We start from the raw sequence: 16,848 nt of genomic DNA on the forward strand, positions 1-16,848 counted from the left end.
TGAATACAGAGACAGCAAGAGAGAAAGACATTCCAAATGAGTGGAATAGTATAAGCTAAAGAATGGGAACATGACAGGATTGACTGGCTTCAGGGGCCTGGAGAATAGATCACTTTAGCAGGAGTGAAGGGTTGCTAAGGTAAATTGAATTCAGATTTGGAGGAACTTCAATGACAAGCTGAGGGAGTTTGGATTTTTTTTTTTTTTAATAAGCAAGGGAGTGTCATTGAAGGTTTTTGAGGAAAAGAATGAAGAGATCCTATCTATGTATTAAGAAAGATTAACCCAGAAGACAGTAGGATGAGTTGGAAGTTAGTAAGAATAGGAATCAGGAGGACCACCTGAGGTGGCTGTTGTGAAATTGGTAAGGACTGGGTATTTAGCTCATTGGTCAGTATTCTGCTCATGTATCCTGTTTCCCTCATCAGACTGGGAGCTATGAGGGTAGATCTGTCTAAGCCTTTTCCATTATTCTGGGAGCTTCCTGACGGCAAGAACTGTGTCTTTCCATCCAGGGGTGTTCTGGTAAATATTTAATATCTCTCACTCTCTCTGGAAAGAAAATGCGGAACACACTTTTGAGTTTAATCTACATTATCAACACTGTCTTAATTCTAAAAATCAGTAAAACTATAAATTAAGCTCTGATTCGTAGTTTGTTGATTTTTGTCAATTTCCAAGGTATAAACTGTCACCCTAAAAATTTAACAGTTGACTCTCGAGAGTTAATTCAAGCATACCTTTGCCCCCATCATATAGGCAACTCCCTTTGCAGTGCTACAAGGGGAAAGGTGCTGTACAAGAGATTAGGGGGATTTGTACAACAAATTAGGGGAAAAGGACCTAGAAGTGGGACTCTGAATCAGAACTAAGGTCCTCTCTGCTCTCACCCCATCCCTGCTGATTCCTCTGAGCAGGACATGAGTCCTAGACTTAAGTGGAGGGTTTTGTAGATATTGGGGGTGATGACTTGGATGGTTAAATATCTTTATTTTCACTAACCTTTGGTTTCCTTTGTGATTCGATGTGTTTTATTTTATCTAGCAAAAATTTCTTTTGCAAAAAAAATAAGCAGCCAGAAATTATTTCCCTAGCATCAGAGCTCTCATGTGTTTTGAGGGCTGCTCTTATGTGTAACTTGGTGGTGTCCTGTATGACTAAAAGGGAGTCTGAATGGACATCTCTACCTTCTTTTATGCCGACCCTTTTTTCAAGGGAAACTTTAATTCCTGCCAGGAAAGGAAGCAGGAGGTGGAGGGCCAGCAGCTTGGCTACTCTGCTGTCCTCAGAGAGAAGGGGTACCAGGCTAGAATTATATCTGTCTATTCTGTTAAATATCATTAGTCCAGCAGTGTGGGTCACAACCTTACACAGGGTCATGAAAAATTTGGCAACAGTAAAAGGTTTCTGAACGCATAATGACCAAAAATTAATGAAAAGTCAAAAGTATAATGAATCCAAGGTATTTCTGGTAACGTTTGCCCCTTGTTGCATCAAACAACTTCACTGCAGCCTTGGTTCTGAACACAAAACATGCGCATTTTGCACTGTGCATGCTCTCAGGTCATGTAAGGCCAACTAACGCTGCCAAAATGGAAAAAGGGATGACTGGTAGAAAAAGTTTAAGAAACCCTGGTCTCTAGGGAACATGGTTTTTTCAGGTTCAATTGAACTTCTGATTGCTACTTCTTTAAAGAGGAGAAAGTACGACCCCAAGCTTTATATCCAAGGTTTGACCCCTTTCCTACCAATACCAGTTCCACAATGATCATACGTAGCAGGTCGCAAAGAAACCCATTTGTCCAAGTCCATAGCAAACAGAAATCAGAGAAAGTATACATAGGAAGATATATATCAAACAATACAGAGTGAAGAAACTCTCCCACTGAGACCAAGATAACAGAGAGAGACAGACAGAGAGACAGAGACAGTGAGAGACACACAGAGAGAGTTCATCTAAGGGGAAGTTTCCCCAAATCTGTAGTACAGCAAGCTGGGGACAGGGACATCTTAGGCATGCCAGGTCCTCTCATGTCACCTTCTTCTTTTTCCTTCAGTAAACTGAAGTGGGGTTGACATCTTCCAGCTTTTCTCTTGGAGCTGAAAGCCAGAAGTGCCTGAAGTGATGACAGAATCCAAAGAGATTTAAGCGATGGAAAGACGTGAAGTGACTAAGAGAGACTCAAAGAAAGGTCTGAAGAAGACTAGAGACTCTTTCCTGCTCTGACCAACTCCACCCTATCCCTCATGCAGGTGTAGGGCACTCATCTCCACCACTGAGGAGAAAGTCCCATGCCAATGGCTTTTGGTACTGGGGTTGCATATGTGTTTAGAAACATTATTCTGAAAAGGGGTCCATAGGCTTTACTAGACTGACAAAAGGGTTTGTGACACAAGAAAGGTTAAGAACCCCTGATTTAGAGTAGTGGTGTCAAAATCAAATAGGAACTAGGCTGGTAAAACATACATAAGGATCCTTGGGGGTATATATTGACTTAGTTTTAAAATATGTTATTATCTGTGTTTTATTAAAAACATTTCCTTGTATTAAAAACATTTCCTAATTATATGTTAATCTGGTTCCCCATGCCCTGTCCCTCCTGTCTGTTTGACACCTCTGAATTAGAGGACCAAAATTCATTTGAATTTGATGTGCGTGTAGACAATGTTGGAATATTGGGGGAGGGGTGTCTCCCAGCATTGCTCTTTTCACATAGGGCTCTTTAACTTTTATTGTTTTTAGGCTAGGCTGCTTATATAGGGAGTCCTCTAAAGGTGAACTCTCTTGTAGGACCATGTATCGGAGGCAACCTAGTGTAGCGGAGAGAACACTGGGCTAGGAATCAGGAGACCTGGGTTCTAATCCTGGCTCTGACACTTTCTGATTCTGTTATCTTGGACAAATCACTCCCCTTTTCTGATCCTTTGTTTCCTCCTCTGTAAAAGGAGAGCATTGAAATAATTTTAAAGATTATTAAGATGATTAATTGTTCATTTTAAGCACGTTAAGGAGAAGGATGGTAGGAATGAGGAAGAATAAATGGACAGCCTTTGGTGGTGATGCCTAGGATGCCTTTGCTCCATCCCTTGTCCATCTTTTGGTTTCTGCTGGAGATTCCACCCAGGCAGATGGCATATCAACATGATGGCACAGTGCCTTCCAATCTTAGTTGTGCCAAATATGATGCAGGGTGTGCTGATCACTCTCCCACTCTTCTCCTGGAAAATTCATCTGAGGACAAAGCAAGCATTGGTGAAGACTGGTGAGAACAGTGGTGCTCTGTGGAGTTACAATGGGTATTGGGAAGAATCTCAACTCCTATGACTTCTGGTCTTCTTGTTCTTCCTCTATCTTTCCTCCCCACATTTTTCGGTCCTAGTTGTCTTCCTGAGGGTGGTGTTGGGGGACGAGCCTGGTGAGAGAGAGGATATTTTTTATAGTAACGTCTATGCTGGCCTGAAGTCAGGAAGACTCGTTTTCCTGAGTTCAAATCTGGCCTCCTACACTTACTGGCTGTATGACTCTGGACAAGTCACTTAACCTGTTTGCCTCAGTTTTCTCATCTGTAAAATGAGCTGGAGAAGGAAATGACAAACCACTACAGTATCTTTACCAAGAAAACCCCAAAATGGTGACATGAAGAGTTGGACATGACTGAAATGACTTTACAACAATAAAATGCCAAATAAATGTGGGACTAAGTCTGAGATCTGCCCCCCCCTTCCCATCAGATCCCTTCCCACCAACCCAGGAAGCCAATCTATGGAGCAGGGTCTCCTTGAGAAAGGGAAGACAGGGCTGTGTCCTCCTTTATTTTATTATTATCATTTTTATATGCAATTTTCCACATTTATTGACACCCTCTCCACTTCTGCAAAAGAGTTGGGGGAAGTGTCTTCTGATATCTCTCCCGTGGGTCCAAGCTTGTTCCTTGTAATTTTACCACATTCATTTTCATTTGTTTACAGTGGTGGTTCTTTCCATTTCCACCGATATAGTCATTGTGTGTACTGTCTTCTTGTTTCTGTTTACTTCACTCCTTCCCTTATTTTAGAAGCTTTTATTGATATCTTTTAGATCACCTACATTTCCCACTATATCCCTTACTCCTCCTTTTAAGAGTGCTATCTCTGATAACAAAGTGTGAAAAAGAAAGGAAAAGATTTCAGCAAAACTAACCAACATATCAACCAAGTCCACTATTATATTCAGTGTTCCACAGCCATAATCCCTCATCTCTGCAGAGAAGAGGTAGGTGATCTTTCTCATATCTCTTCTTTGTGGGCCAAGTCTGGTCCTTATGATTATACAGCATTTGGTTTGTATTGTTTTATTGTTGCCTTTCTGTTTATGTTGTTATAATCATAGTTTATAGTTTTCCTGGTTCTGTTTAATTCACACCAGTTCGTATTTGTCTTCCCATAATTTCTGTATTCTCCTTAGTCATCATTTCCATTACGTTCATGAACTTCAGTTTGTTTCAGCCAGTTCCCAATCTACTGGCACCTTCTTTGTTTACTTACTTTGTTTCCAGTTTTTAGCTACTACAAAAAGTGATGCTATAAATATAGTTGTGTATACAAGATCCTATAAAAATAATTTTTATGTAAAATTTTTTACATGAAAAAAATTTTATATGAAAAATAATTTCATTTCCTGGGTTATTTTCTATTTATATATTTTAAATGTTTAGACATTATATTTAACCTTTTTTTTTTTTACATCATTATCACTTTCCAGTGATACCTTCTCCCCTAACAAAATAACATGTTGGCCATGCCTGACAATACATGCTTCATTCTTCCCCTAACGTTCACCACTTTTCTGCTCAGGCATCTCACTGTTGTAAAAATTGTTTTCTCCAGGCTTTTTCCCTAGCACAGGTCCCATGCCCAAGGGGGCGGTCCCCTGACTTCTGGGGGAGGGAGGAGTCAGAAATCTTCCCTATTCTTTGTTTTGTTTTTCCTCCCCATCCCCATGTTAAATTCCATGGTTGACAGAAGGGATGAGATGGAGATTCCTTCATTGGAGTTGGGGGGGGATGTATCGGTTGTTTGGGGTGGTGTACACAGGAATAAGGACATCCCAAAGCTGTAAGAGCAGCTAGATGGTGCAGTGGATAGATTGCTGGGCCTGGAGTCAGGAAGACTCATCTTCCAGAGTTCAAATCTAACCTTAGACGCTTACTAGCTGGGTGACCCTGGGCAAGTCATTTTACCCTCTTTGCCTCAGTTTCCTCATCTGTAAAATGAGATGGATAAGGAAAGTTGCAAACTATTACAGTATCTCTGCCAAGAAGATATATTTCTATAGAAATATATTTCTATAGATTCTGTATGTTTGCTATGATGATTTGGCTTCAACAATAAACACAGGCTCTTAGGTCTGAAAGGGAACTTGGATACCCTCTGGTCTAACCTGATCCTGTGCAAGTCTCCTATATGATATCACCAGCATGTGGCCATCCTGGTGCAATTTGAATACATCTGGATGGGGAGGCAGTCTATTCCATCATCTGACAGCTCTAATTGGTGGGATATTTTTCCTTAAGTAGAACCAACATCCACCCCTCAACATTTTCCACTCAGAGCTACCTGTTTTGTTCTCTGGGGCCAAGCAGAACATGGTTGGCCTCTTTTTCGCATTAGAGTGCTTCAAATATTTGAAGACAAATATTATGTTCCTCCTAATTCTTAAGGATTAATAAAAATGAAGGAATGGGGCTGACTGGCAACTGAATGGCCTCTCTCTCCTGTTTTGGACTGAGGTGGGAATGAATTCAGGAAGGTCTGGCATTGGTAGAGAGAGAAGAGGAGGAGGAGGAGAGGAGAGGAGAGATAGGACAGGTGAATTAAATGCTTAAAAAGGTTTGTTAAAAGGAATTGAGGGCAATACCACTTCTAGGGCTGTATCCAAAGAGATCATAAAAGTGGGAAAAGGACCCACATGCACAAAAATATAGCAGCTCTTTTTGTGGTGGCCAAGAACGGGAAATTGGGGGGATGACTATCAATTGGGAAATGGCTGAACAAGTTGTGGTATATGAATGTAATGGAATACTATTGTTCCATAAGAAATGATGAACAGGCAGACTTCAGAAAAACCTGGAAAAAATTACGTGAACTGATGCTGAGTGAAGTGAGCAGAACCAGGACAACATTATGCACAGTAACAGCAACATTGTGCTATGACTAACTTTGATAGACTTAGCTCTTCTCAGCAATGCAATGTTATAAGACAACTCCAAAAGACTCATGCTGGAAAATGCTATCCACATCCAAAAAAGAAACTATGGAGTCTGAATGCAGATCGAAGCATACTATTTCTCTCTTTTTTTGTTTCTTCTTTCTCATGGTTCCTCCTATTGTTTCTAATTCTTTACAACATGACTAATGTGAAAATATGTTTAATATGAATGTATATGCAGAGTCTATATCAGATTGCATGCTGTCTTGGGGAAGGGGAGGTGAGGGAGGGGGAATAATTTAGAACTCAAAATCTTTTGGAAGTGAACGTTGAAAACTAAAAATAAATAAGTAAATTTAAAAAAAAGAATTGAGGGTGTGTGCCTCTGTTTTCCAAAGGCAAATAGAAATTGTTCTTACATTATAGTTTTTGAATTATTTATACATCCATACTATATCTGTTAGTGCAGAAAATTAGGAATTGGGTAAGTAGCCTTCCCCCTCTGTTGCCCATCATCCCCAGAGGGATGGGACCAGATCTGGGACACATGGTCCTGCTTTCTGGAGTGCAGACTTCCCAAATTATATATATACACATATAAAATGGGTTCATCCAATATGTGTTTATTAAGCACATACCATGTGCCCGGCAGTTGCTGGAAAGTCAGAGAGAAAAACCAGTCTCTGTCCTTGAGGAGCTTACATTCTACTTAGGGAAACAGATGTACATAAGTAAATAAATATGAAATATGTAGAAAATATAGGATCATAGATATAGAGCTGGGAGGGACCTTAAAGGTCATATAGTCTGACCTCCTCTTTTTATAGCTGAGGAAACTGAGGCTTTAGGAAGTTAAATGACTTGCTCAAGGTTAGACAGGTAGGAAGTAGGATTATAAAGTCAGAGATGGGGGGAACTTGGAGGCCATTGAATCCAATCCTCTCATTTTACAAAAGAGGAATGTGGGACCAGAGAAGTTACTTGACTTAGAGAGGCATCCTGGCATAGAGGATGGGGAACTAGATTTGGAGTCAGGAAGATGGGCTTAAATCCTGACTCATATGCACTCACTAGCTGGATGATTGTGAGCAAGATTCAGGCCCAATTCCCTCATCTGTAAAATAGAGAAAATAATAGTGCATATCTCATAGGCTTGTTTTGAGGACCCAAACAAGATATTTGTAAGGTGCTTTGCAGACTTTAAAAGGCTCCATAAATGTTAGTTATTGTCATCATCATCACTACCATCATCATCATTCACCACCACCGTCACCATCATCACCCCCCCATCATCATAATCATTACCACCACCACCATCATCATCACCACCACCATCATCATTGCCATTCTCCTCCTCCTCTTCTTCCTCATCATCAGCTGGTAACCATGGCTACCATTATTGCCACCATCACCACCAGCATCATTATCATCATCATAATCACCATCATAATCACCACCACCATCATCATCATCATTATCATCATCACTATCATCATCATTGCCCAAGTCACACAGGTAGTATGCAGTAGAGGCCAGATTTGAACCCAGGTCCTCTGATTCCAAGATTGGTGTTCTTTCCATTGCATGATGCATGTATTCAATATCCCTGCTGTGTTAAGGGGAATCCATAGTGAAAGAGACTAATGCTTCTACAAGAAGCATTTCTTGCTGGCACACCTGCTAACGTGGGGAGAGCTGGAGAGTGAAGATGCCGTATCAAAAATGCTGTTATTACTGGCCATGGAGAGGGGCCAGAAGTAGCCCCTTGACATTAGGGTATCCCTTTGGTATTAGGAGGGTCTTTTGGTTTTGATACCATTTCCATTCAATCCTCCTCTCCTTTTCCTGGCTATTTGTATTCCTCTACCCCTAGGCACTCTGTCCTCCCCTACTTCTTCCTCTCTCCTCACCTCATATTGCCAGTCTTCTTTTTCTTTCTCTAGTTGTTAGCATCTGGACACTACAGAATCTGTCATTGAGTTTCCTCTTATATTTCCTCCCAATGCCTCCTCGGGTTTAAAGTCATAGGGGAGGAGTGTTGGGAGAGGGACGTCCCTACCCTATTCTGAGCCGGGGCTGATCTCAAAGCCCCAGAGAGAGGAGTCCAGGCTTTGACAAGGGTTTCGGAATACTGAAGTTTCCTCTACTCTGGGAAAAGGTCAGATAGGCTAGATTCCTTCCCCTGGTTACCCTGGGGACCACTTCCTATTACCCTATCAGTCTTCAATGTTTCAGTCTTGGTATATAAAGGTGTCTGGCTACCAGTACCAGTGTAGTAAAGTGCCTGTTTTCCATCCCCCAGAGTCCAGCAAGACACCCCAATTAGGCATACCATCTGTTTTCACTTAACAGACAGAACTATAGTTCAGAGAAGGTGCTTATGCCCGGACCTTCCTATAATGAGTGGAGATAACAGAAACCCACTCCTACCATCTTCCACTAGAGTGTGGCTGGCAAGGATCTAATTCTCTGACCTGTCTAGCCAGTCACTGAAACAGGGTGGATTTGAGTTCGATCTAAATAAACACTTCTGTGGTTGGTGACTCAGATAGGAAGCAATGTTCCCTATTGTTGATGTCAGGTATTCTTTCTGGACACTTTGAAGATAAGATGTCGGCTTTTGTGTATTTTATGCAAACGTTGATGTTTGCATATATATGTGTGTTTATATACAATGGGTGATGATGGGAAAACAAGCTTCCAGGGATTAGCTAGACTGGTGAGTAACAACTAAACAATTGATTTCACTTATCCGTTCAACAAGAAATGAGTGATTAGATATCTAATCTTTCAAATGTGTTGTCTTCCCCAGTAGAATATGAACTCTTACTTTTCTATATGTATCCAGTACTTTGCATATAGTAAGTGCTTAATAAATGTTTCATTCATTCAGTCATCTAGAATGTCAGAAATAGAAGAGACCTTAGAACACAGACTGTTAGAACAGTGAACATAGGACGTCAAAGCTGGTAGGAAGCTTAGGGATATAGAATGTTAAAACACAGAACAGAGAATGTTAAGGTAGGAAGGGACTTTAGAACAAAGAATGTTCAAACATAGGACCAAGCATGTCAGAATTGCAAAGACCCCAAATCATCAAGTCTAACTCTCTCATTTTACAAAGAGAGACTTGGCCCAAGGTTATACAACTAGCCAATGATAGAACCGAGACTAGGACCCAGGTCTGTAGTCTTCCAGGCTGGTGCTCTTTTTACCTTCTATGTTTCAATATGCCTGAGACTTTCTAGGTGCTATGAGGTATACAGAAAAGCTCTTGATTATGGTCTAGTTGGAGAGACAAGTTATACACAATTTGAGGGAGTGTAAGCATTCCTTGAACTTTGAAGGATTGATCAGCTAAAGTTCTGATTGCTCCATGGTTTTAATTAACTACTCGGGCTGGAACTCTGGTGTGTTTGATGGTAGTGGCGGCGGTGGTGGTAATGGTAAGAGATACTTATTCAAACAGATCTTGGGTCTCATCAATTTGGGAATACCTTCCAATAAGGAGATACCAGTCATCCATGTTTGCCCATCCTGTGTGACTTATGCTCGTGTTCTTTAAAAAGATTGCCATAGGAGATCCATTTGATGTTTAAGAAGCTTTCCTTCCTTCCCCTGACATCACCCCCAATAACATGAAGGTGCCAATTGAGCCTCTGGTTGTTTACCTGTCATCCTTTGCTCTCACCACACAAACAGCCCATTTTCTCTTCCTATCACACAATTCCTTGACAACATCCTTTATTCCTTTCTTCTTTGGAGCTTGTCATTGGTTGGGTGTTTTAGCCTGATCTCACCCGCCATGTGTCTTTTCATTGGCCTCTGTGTGATACTCCTATTTAGTTCTTCAGAGACAGTGGCTTTCCACTTAAATGTTAATATTAAAAGGAAAATGTTAGCATTGAAAAGATGGGCCTTTGCTTTCACTGGAAGCTTGAGGTCAGTAAAAGAGCTTTGCAATTTCCCAAAAGCAATTCAAGCCACTCTGCCCTCATTTTCAACTCTGGCCCCAACTCATTGTCCATCTGTACTCTCTGTCCCAGATATACATACTGTTGGACTAGCATTTATAGGATGTCCATCCAAATGCATGTTGAAATCTGGGCAATAGACTTCATCTACTTGGTCTTTCCTGTCTGGATGGATAGGCAAAACTCTTTGGAGTGATTACAGATTTCTTCCAGGAGGTTCTACAATATTGTGGAGTTTGATGCAATTAACACAGTGTCATCTGCCAACAGCATCTGGATGACAATCCGTAGGGAATCCCTCCTTGACCTGGACTTTGTGCAGATCTCCGTCTTAGTGGTGAATACTTTTGGCAAGAATACATTTTCCTGTTTTATGCCTCGCCTGATGTTTATTTTGAGAGAGCCATTGAACAGGGTTGTTTCTATGGTTACATCTTCCAAGGAATCCTGAATAATCTTGATATATGGGTAGAAGATACTTCGATGTAAAAGAGACTATAAAGTGACATTTTGATAGCCAAATGACACAGTGAATAGAATGCTAGACCTGGAGTCAAGAAGATCTGAGTTCAAATCTGGCCTCAGACACTTACTAGCCTGGGTAACTCTGGGGAAGTCACTTTAACATCTGTTTTCCTCAGTTCCTTCATCTGTAAAATGGAGATAATTATAGCACCTCCCTCCCAGGATTGTTTTGAGAATAAAATGAAATAATCTTTGTAAAGTGCTTTGTAAACCTTAAAATGTTATATAAATGCTAACTTGATGATGTTGATGATGATGTTCTACTGCATCAAATGCTTTTTTGGGGGTAACCAACAAATAATAGCAAAGTGATGTCTTATATTTTTATATCTTTCAGTTAACTGTGAGATGATAAAAATCTGGCCCATTGTTGAATACCTATTGTGAAAGCCTATTTGTTCCTTAACAATTCCTCATCAAGGATGTCCCCAGTTCATATATAGATGACCTTCATACAGATTTTGTATAGAAGGGAGAGTAGGTATATAGGTTAGTAACGAAAGGTTGCTCTCAGTGACTTTTTGGGGAGGGTGTTAATAAGGTCCTAGATCCCTCCCCATGTCTTTCTATCTTTCCTTCTTTCAGATACCTTGTATATTGATTCCTCAGCATCCTTCCAATTATTTTACCTCCAGCACATCTCACACTATTTGTACATGTAGTCCAATGTAGCTACTTTTCCAATTTTTGTTTTCTTTATTGCCTTTTCTACTTCTTCTACAGTTACCTCAGGGACTGTGATGTTAGTGTCCAAGTATGGTGATTCCACTATCCTTGTTTAAAAAAAAACCGGTTTAAAAAATGTTTTTTGTAAATCTTCCACCCCCCCCCCCCAATTTTTCTTTGGAAATAGAAAAGTAGCGCCCTTTTTATTTTCATCTCTGAATGCCCTTGGGATGACTTTGCTTAGTTGATTATCTTGGCAACTTTTCTTTAAGCTGGTTTTACCCTCCACTGCTTCTATCTGCTTTAATAAGACTATACTGCTCATAATCATCTGTCGTTGTTTTCAGGTGAATTCATATTCTAACCCAATGTTGCCTTTGACAGCCCCTCTGTTTGGCATGTAACACAAATATTTGTTGACTAAAATACTTTCTGGGTTCTTTTGGTCTCCTTGTTGTGGCAATTAATTTATGTTGGTTTAACTTCTGAATGAAAATATTATAGTTGGTGTTGATGTCATTTCTGTTGTCTGTTTCCCATTTTTTATTTTCAATAACTTGTTTAAATAATTTGGGGTTTAATCTTTGTGCAATATATGTTTTTCTCATTTTCTTTCTTCTTTTTTATTACAAATTCTGATCTTAGCTATGATGATTTGATGGTCTGATTATTTGTAGAGGGCTTACTCAGATATAACACCCACATCAGTATCTTTTCCTGTCTATTAATATGTAGTCAATTTCATTCTTTGTGCTTTCATTTGGTCTTTGTCATATCTAGTCCCGACAAATTATTTATTTTTCTGATGAAAGTGTTCATGATACAGAGGCATGAGGCTTCTGTATAATCTACAAGTTTTTAGACTTTTTGCTTTTCTTTCTCCTGAACCATACTTTTCCATCTATTTCACCTTTTCCCACTTTGCATTGTATCAGTGTGTATGTTGATACAAGTGTGTATGTTGATACACCAGGTATCATTGTGTATTTTTATTTGCATTGGAGTGTCCTATCAAGTTCCTCATACAATGTCTTTCCTACTTTGTCCTCAAAAACTGGTGATAAACTGCAATTATTTTAAAATACTTATCATTAGTACGTGTACTACGTGATAATCAAATGTCTCATGAAATAATGTTTCTTGTTGCCTCTGAACATATGATAAAACCTCTGCGAATTCCTTTGCGTCTCCAAAGAGTATCTGTTAGCCATCCTCCCATTTAGTTTTAACTTCCTTCCTTCTTTCTTTTTTTCTGTTTTTTATTTCTCATGTAACAAGTATTTTTTTATTAATCTTCCCATCCCACTAACTCCTTCCCCTCCCCCAGTCCCCACCTTGACATGAGCAAAATAAAAAAAAAAAGTAAAACCAAAAAAAAAAAAGTAAAAAAAAAAATAAAAAAACTGAAAAAGAAATCCCTCAATATGTAGCTTCATAGTCTGGCAAAACATTTTCTATGTTAGCCATGTCTGAAAATGTCTATCTCTTTCTGCATTTTAAATTTATCACCTCCCTGCCAGAGGTGAATGGAATATTTCATCTTTAGTCTTTTGGATTCATTGTTTATCATAGCATTGATAAAAGTTCTGAAGTCTTTCAAAGTTGATTTCTCTATAATATTGTTATCATTAAATAAACTATTAACATGCTATGCATCAGTTCATAGAGGTTTACCGAATTTCCTCTAAAATTCCTTATGGCCCAATAATGACATTAGTTACACATATTACAATTTGTTTGGCTATTCATTCCTCATTAGGAGGACACCCCCTTGGATTCCAATTTTTGGCCACCACAAAAAGCTGCTGTGAACATTTTTGTACATAAAAATCCTTTTCCTCTTTTTTTGATTTCTTTGGGAGTACAGGCAACTTATTTCTTTTTCCATTTTGTTTTTAGCAGGGTTCTTAAGTTTTGTTGGGTCATGGACCCCTTTGGCTGTCTGGTGAAGCCTGTGGACCCCTTCTTAGAATAATGTTTTTAAATACATAAAATAAAATGCATAATGCATAATAATCATGCATAATAAAATTCAAATAAAATACATAAAATAAAATAAAATTGGTTTCAAAGGAAACCAATTCAAAGGAAGCTAATTATGTTGACACACAGTTATCAAAAAATTAAAAAACAAACTTGTACCCCTCCAGCATGAAAACCCTTAACTGATAGTAAGAATGTCAAGATGGGTATGATTCCAGCTCATTGTGTCATTTAAAAAGGTTCAAGACATATAGTTTCTAGGTAATTTAGTCATTTGATTAATAAGGCCAGCAAATTTATTTATTTATTTATTTTTCTTTGGTTAGGCAATGGGGTTAAGTGACTTGCCCAGGGTCACACAGCTAGTAAGTGGTATGTGTCTGAGGCTGGATTTGAACTCATGTCCTCCTGAATCCAGGGCTGGTGCTCTATCCACTGCACCACCTAGCTGCCCCAGGCCAGCAAATTTATTAATAAAAAGATGGTCACTTGGTCATCTCTCTTAGACCGAGACCCATCATGGTGGTGGGTTCATAGTTTATATGGCCTTCAAAGACCAGGTGTTCCTTAGAGGTGGCAATCAATTCTGATTGGTCAACAAGTAATAAGAAAGTGAATATTACAATGGGAGGCTGGGGTATATTACAATGAGGGTCTTGGGGTATGTGATTTGGGTCATCCAAATCTTGGTCAAAGAAACATCAATTTCCATATCACCTGTCTGATAAAAGGGAGAATCAATATTGCCCCAGACCTGTCTGAGCAAATACAGTGAGCAGGAATGCACCCATTAGCCCAAACTTAGAATTTCTTTTACTGTCTGATTAGGTCTTGGCCTGGGTAAATCTTTAAGAGAGGTTTGCCACACTGGTTGGTTTCTGGATGAGGAAGTAGAAAAGGAGAAAAACCTTGGTCCTAATATAATAAGTAGTTATTAAATAACAGAAACACTCGTTTCTCACATCCTAAAGCAAAATTTCCACTAATTGGTCATGGGTCAAGGATCTCACATTTTGTGTACCAATAATTAAATTAAAGTTTATTGATGGCCTAAAACAGTTTGATTCTTAGCACTTTCTACTCCCTTTTCAGGCATGCTACCACCATCACTGCGGATGTTGTTGCTGGTAGCGGTGGCGGAGTTATGGGACTTCAGACCATTTTGTATGTTTCTTTTTTTCATAGGTTGCTATGACCAAAAAAAATCTCATCACCAGGTGGACAGCCTATTGGTAATGTACCTCTTCATGATTAGCTGGGTTGGTCCTAGGAAAACAGACTTTGTCTGTTACCAAGGCCATAATTGAAGCTTTTCCAACATGGGAGAACCCGTCCAAACTTGTCCTCTGTTGGCATAGCATACCCTTTGAGAACTCAGGGTCATCTTCCCACCATGATGAGACATTGTCAAACATTTTGTGGAGGTGGGCGGAGGATTAGTATTCTTTTTATTACTAGAGTACGGGTTCTTAGCTTTTCTGTGCTATGGAACCTTTGAGCTTTCTGGTGAACCTTCTCAGAATAATGTTTTTAAATGCATAAAATAAAGGAAACCAATTATATTGCAATACACTTACCAAAAATAAAACAAACAAGTTTGTGGACCCCAAGTTAAGAAACCTTGGGACTAGAAGAAAAAGAACTAGGAGAAGGAGGAAATCAAGGCCAGTTAATAAAAATATGCCAGCTAATAGCCTACATTTCTCTTCAGGATTACAAAGTTCTCTCCTTCCAACAACCCTGTGAGGTAGGTAGAGCTAGTATTTTTACTCTCCTTTTACAGATAAAGGAACTGATGCTCAGAGGAATGAAGTGACTACCACAGATTAGGTGGTACCACAGCAAGTGAATGTCAGAGGCAGGAATCTAAACCTGAGTTTTCTACTTCCACTTTGGGTGTTCTTTCCATAACACCGTGATTCCTCAAGTAAGGGAGAAGGAAAAGGAAAAGGGAAGCAATAGAGAATTCTATGAGAAAGGCCGAGGAAAGAATAATTGTTCAGGATGTCTTGGATGGCCAGGGTCCAGTCTGGCTTTGCCTTGAAGGTAGAATTTAGAGAACCAGACAGAAAAAAAAACAAAATAAAACAAAACCAAAACTCATCCTGTTTCATCAAAGTCCAGGGGAATAAAGAAAGAGAATTTTGAGGTTAGATTGGGTTAGAAGCAAGGGTGGAACTAGGAAAAGAAGCCAGACTTCTTAGAGAGATGGGAGGGGCCAGAGTCTGGGAAGGAAATGAGACAAAGGGATCTCTAAGTAAGATGTTTCTCCTAAGCCAAACAAGGCTAGGCTCTGTAACTATGCTGTGTACCTGTAATTTACTCACCTGTATATAGTTTGTACCCTGATAAATCCTCACACAAGTAGTAGTTTGATGTACTCGCTACAACTAGTCTCATTACAACGGGAAGGTTGTGGAGGGGATTGAGGGCAGGTGCTATGGTTCAGTGAGGGTTGGTCTTCCCTCAAAAAAAAAAAAGTCTTTTAAGTCCTTGAGTGTGTTATGTATGTGTGTATATGCACACATAACATATAAACATACATATACATATATGTAGGGCAACTAGATAGAGTGCAGAGCCTGGAACACTCATCTTCCTGAGTTCAAATCCAGTCTCAGACACTTACTAGCTGTGTGACCCTGGGCAAGTCACTTAACTCCATTTGCCTCAGTTTTCTCATCTATAAAATGAGCTAGAGAAGGAAATGCCAAACCACTCTAGTATCTTTGCCAAGAAAACCCCAAATGGGGTCACAAAGAGTCGGACATGACTGAAAAATAACTGAACAATCAATATATATACACGTGTGTATGTGTGTATGTATATATTTGTGTGTGTATAAACATACATACATGTACATCCATGGGACTTCTGCCTTCATACAGAGCCCCTGTCTCTCCCACCTGGAGCCTCCTTATCAGAATATCTGTTTTTATATGTGTGTGTACATACATATATACATATACATATGCACACATATATTTATGTTCTCACATATACAGGTATACATATATACACATATACACACGTGCATGCAATACACATGCACAGATATACATACATGGCTATGTATACATATTATTGTGTATATATATGTGTGTGTATATGTGTGTATATATATATATATATACATATGCTACACTCAAGGATTTAAAGGACTACATATATATGTATGTGTGTGTATACATACATACTTGCCTGTATATAGTTTGTACCTTGATAAATCACCACACAAATAGTAGTTGGATATACTGGCTACAACAGGTCTCATTATATTGGGAAGGGTGTGGATGGGACTGAGGGCAGGTGCTATGGTTCAGTGAGGGGGCTAGTGTTCTCTCCTCTCCCACCTCCTCTCCAAAAAAAAAGTCCCTTAAGCTCTTGTGTGTATATGTATGTATGTATAAACAGTATATAAATACACATTCCTAGATATACATAACACACATGTTCATATACAAACACACATAGATGTCTGTATGTGTGTATATATGCATACTATATATGTGT

Source organism: Vombatus ursinus, unplaced genomic scaffold, assembly GCF_900497805.2.
Source record: "Vombatus ursinus unplaced genomic scaffold, bare-nosed wombat genome assembly UNPS02014826.1, whole genome shotgun sequence".
NCBI classification, from domain to species: domain Eukaryota; kingdom Metazoa; phylum Chordata; class Mammalia; order Diprotodontia; family Vombatidae; genus Vombatus; species Vombatus ursinus.